The 4,577-nt window shown below is 34.6% G+C and overlaps 1 long non-coding RNA gene across 3 annotated transcripts; it reads left to right on the top strand.

Moving 5' to 3' along the window:
* The first annotated feature begins 249 nt into the window (after positions 1-249).
* On the top strand, positions 250-3,911 carry LOC109586160 (uncharacterized). Of its 3 annotated transcripts, XR_002186853.1 has the most exons (11): positions 250-722; positions 1,055-1,104; positions 1,273-1,315; positions 1,363-1,520; positions 1,632-1,753; positions 2,033-2,235; positions 2,822-2,912; positions 3,005-3,044; positions 3,206-3,364; positions 3,498-3,595; positions 3,732-3,911. It is a non-coding gene; the product is annotated as an uncharacterized LOC109586160 (long non-coding RNA). The 3 variants fall into 3 exon arrangements; XR_002186852.1 differs by lacking the exon at positions 250-722 and having other exon boundaries at positions 1,018-1,104; XR_002186854.1 differs by lacking the exon at positions 250-722 and having other exon boundaries at positions 1,018-1,104; positions 3,206-3,267.
* The last annotated feature ends 666 nt before the right edge of the window (positions 3,912-4,577 follow it).

Raw genomic sequence — 4,577 nt, forward strand, 5'->3', positions numbered from 1 at the left:
GCTATGTTTGCGAGAGAGCTTTAAACGCTAAATTAAATAGACGCCAAAATAATTATTATTCATTATACTGGTTATTATTTATAGTTAATTTGGTTTAAAACGCTAAAATTAGTAACGCTAAACATGACTTTTGCTGATTTCGCTAAATTAGTAGACGCAAATAATAGTAGGCTTAAGGTAACCCTTGCCATCTTGCTAAATTTAAATTCAAATGTAGGATTAAGCAGAGGGCTTGTCTGTAATTGGATGGTGATAGTGTTTTTGACTTTTTCGTAGTTGCAGTTCATCCTCGATTGGAAGCCACTTTCGATTTAATACACAAAACCACACCTACTACAAACTACCCACGTGTTGGCACGTGTGACTTCCCACGTGCTCTCACGTGGGCCAGATTAAGATAGCCCCGCCCACTTATTTCTTCCAAAAGCAAAAACTTTTGGGGTGATTCAAAGTCGACACGCGCTCCATACTTCTCTCTGCCCCCCTGGGTGTCCTAAGAAGAGCTTTTGCTAAAGACTACAAGAGTATGATCCGAACCTTCATTACGACAGATGGGATATTCAAATATGGATGAATCCACCAGTGACCACCCAGACGTCTTCAAATCCAGTATAGGTCCTACAAGTGAACTTACTTATTATGTAGTGGCTAATCAAGAAACCCAGCATGTTTCCAGTTTGGTTGCTCGTCAGAAAAAGCAGAGTGTTTTGAAATTACACAAGGTGAGCATGGCCCGGCCACCGCCTATTGCCTCTCGGTATTTAGAAATTGGTGGGGCCTAGTAGACGGGCGAATTGGTTAGTTAAAAGACCACTTTATGGGCAGCCGATGTAAATATATAATTGTATCGGAAGTGTGTGTCCTTTTATTAAAGTTTACCGGGACCTGCTCTCCTTCCCTCTCTGTTTCTCCTCCCTCTCTCGACTCCTCCTCTTTCTCTCTTCCCCACATGTTTTTCTTTTCCCCCCATACTTTCTCTTCCTCTTATTGTTTCTTGTCTCCCTTCTCCTCCTCTCCTTTCCCCTTCTCCTCCTCCTCTACTTCCTTCTCTTAGTATAGAATCTCAGTCATTGCCAAATTCAAGATTTAGCCTTCAGCATCAAAGTATGACATAATTATTATTATTTTTTTTATTTTTCATAATAATGGGTATATTTGGAAGAGTAAAATTTAAAGTAAATTAAGTGAAGTTTTTGATTTTTTTAATTTGGTGATTTTTTAACATTATGTTAATGCATGTATTAATGCTTCTAATTAAATTAATATTAATAGGGCAGAGCATCATCCTTAAGTAGCAAAACTTGACCAAGTCAAAGTATGAACATACCCCACCCACACACTTAATTAACTTATTTTTAAAAGGTTTTTCTGCACATGAAAAGTCAACTTTAGATATGTTACCATATATGGCATTGCTATGATGATAACGGCCTTATTATGTAATAGGAATTTTCCTTTTTATCCCGGAATCGCATCCCACCCTATATTCCTCACCATCCCTCAATTGATTGCATCAAAAGGTGAGTTTCATAATGAAATTCTATTTTTTTTCTAAAAATTTTAGATTGCCCAGTACAATTTTGCATTCATGAAATTATTTTCTTATAATAATTCTCATTGGGTTGCCGTAGAATGTTACGCTGGGCATCATACGGAGATTATGCAGTACTGCATGAGATTAGTTTCACGTTCTTTTATTTCACAATAAAAAAGAAGAAACTCAAATTTCCAAGTATCAATATTTCTTCACTAGGTAACATTGGAATGTGTCTGTGAGTTGTTAATTAATTGGCGTGTCGTGTGGGTGTAGCCTCAGTCAAATATTCATTTGTGTTTTAACGAGAGATAGTCACAATAATAATTGACTAAAACAAACAGATTAATGTTGTTGATTTCCTTTTGAAACGTACGTACTGCTAAGTTTATTTCTTTCCAATTTCCTCCTATGTATTTTTTACACATACATGTACATGTAAAATTAATTTTAATTTATTTAATTAAATTAATATTCTCCTTTTTGTAATTATTTTAGGCGTATCCTGAGTCCTGACCCCGGGGGCTCCATCCCTCCCATCTGAAGGGGGTGTGAGGGTTAAACTATGGGTTGTTGTTGATTACAAGTTTTGGAACACTCCCAAAACATGTCATTTCATTAATTAAGAGCTTTTTACTATTAGAGGTTTGATGTGACACCTTCTGAAAACCTTTCTGTGACCCCGTCCCTTAGAGTAACAGGTAATTGTTGAAAATATAATGCTACCGAGTATTGATATAATTAGTTACATGTACATGTACATGTATGTGTACAAGGTTCCGTTAAAAACATGATTCATGAACTGATAAACACTATACTATACATACATGTACATGTAGCATTATGGCTTTTTGAGCAACATAAAAAATTCATGAATAATTCAATTTTGATTGAAATTAGCTCAAACTTTCTACACAACATAAGAACATGTATATGTTTCAAGAAAAATTATAAAAATGGAGAATTGTCTTCTTTTCTTTTTTGGTGAATTTCAATGCCCCTGGCCTGATTTTAGAGCAGCTTTAAAATTTTTAAAAAATCTAATTTTGATTCGAATCAGCTCAAGCATTCCACACAACATAAGAACATATATATGCATGAAGGAAAATTATAATAATGGATAATTCTCTCCTTTTATTTTTGGCAAAATTTGGCCATGGTCCAATTTTGGAGTAACTTCAAAAATTCTTTAAAAATATAATTTTAATCGGAACCAGCTCAAACTTAAGATGTGAATTACATGTGAATTACCTTTTCTCTTCCCTTTCCTTTTTCTCCTTCACTCAGTTTCAGGTGGTGCTAGGGAGATAGTCCATTCACAATCAGCTGGTGGAATGAGAGCATATCCTAATTCAAGAGATAAAGTACACTGTACAATGTAAGTAAAGAGAAACTTACAATCTACATGTATATGTACATGTACATATACAGTGTTTACATTTATATCTTTTTCTTTCTCTCTCTCTTTAGTCTCCTGTGGCTAACAGCAGACCTTCAAAGCCAGCTGCAGGTAAGCCTTCAACCCATTACATGACTATCATGTGACTATCATGTGAATATCATGTGACAATCATGTGCCTATTGTGTGAATATCATGTGCCTATTGTGTAAATATCATGTGACTATCATGTGATTATTATGTGAATATCGTGATTGTAATTGCTTCCATAGATCCTTCCAGTTCTCTTTCCGAGTGGTTATTAGGGGAGCTATAAAGGATAAGCCCCATTGGGGTAAGGTATTAGTGAAGAAATACTCTGAAGCTTTTAAGGAAAACCCTTCAGATATACTGGATGAAATGTTACAGCTTCCTTTTGTGGGACCTAATTGGTAATTGAAATTTTCACAGGAATAACAATGATATTTGTATTATATTCTGCTGTGTATTAGAACTACTAATGTGATATGCATCATCCATGTATGTGTACGTATAGAGAAATTTTATTATTATTAATTCTTGTAGTTTAATTGAAGGCAATTCTGTCATTTTCATGGAGGCAGAAATTGAACAAAAGAAGGAGGAGGAAGAAGAGGAAGAAACAGATTATCCTTCACTGCCTTGTAATTCATAATATACATGTCAATATTCATTTTTCTAAAAATAAGTATATTAACTACATATGTATGTATATGTAAACATGTGCATGTATCTCTATTTTTATTCTCTTTTTGTTCCCTCTCTCTCTCTTCATAATAGCTACTGTAGAGTTGCCTTTGTCATCAGAAGAAGGCATACATGTGTATGCGTATGCATTGGTAGCTTCAATAAAGTCATTGCTTCACTTTTATGTACAACACAATTCACCATCAACCACTAAAGCATATTACAGTGACTTGAGGACTCATTATAAACACTTTAATGAAAATAAGCATGGTAAATAATGATAATAATAGTAATAATAATAATAATAATAATAATAATAACTTTTTAAAGAGATTAATGGAATTAATGGATACTTTAAAATGCATATACATGTACATGTACGTACACACATGTACATGTACATTGTATACTATGATTTTTTGGGCAGTAGTCATCTGTATGTACTGTACCTGTACATAGTAAGATACAGTACTATTGTACTATTATTTGTGATTTCTTTCTTTGTACATGTACATGTAGCTCCTCCTGAAAAATTAAACAGTGATTTTTGAACATCTGTATGCATTACACAATGTATATGTATGTTGGGAGGATGGTTCATGATGCCGTAGAAACTGGTCTGACTGGTTTGACCAATAATGGGAGGGTACATGTGTGCTACCCTGATTGTGCTAATTATGAACTGGTTGGGATTAATCAGTTGAGGGAGTTACCAATTCTATACACTACCTTTTCAAGTAAGTGAAGTGTGATCGGTGGTGGGATGTGTGGCCATAAAGGGAGCTACATGTATGTTGATGAAAGCTACTTTGACTGAGTACCTCTGAGTGAGAGCATCAGTTTTTAGTGTAGCATGTACATGTACAAATACATGTATTGCTAAAGCGTCATTTATGTATAATGTATGTTTAGGCTAAGCAAATGTACACGTACATGTAC

The sequence above is a fragment of the Amphimedon queenslandica genome, unplaced genomic scaffold (assembly GCF_000090795.2).
Source record: "Amphimedon queenslandica unplaced genomic scaffold, v1.1 AMPQUscaffold_12932, whole genome shotgun sequence".
Classification (NCBI taxonomy): Eukaryota; Metazoa; Porifera; class Demospongiae; order Haplosclerida; family Niphatidae; genus Amphimedon; species Amphimedon queenslandica.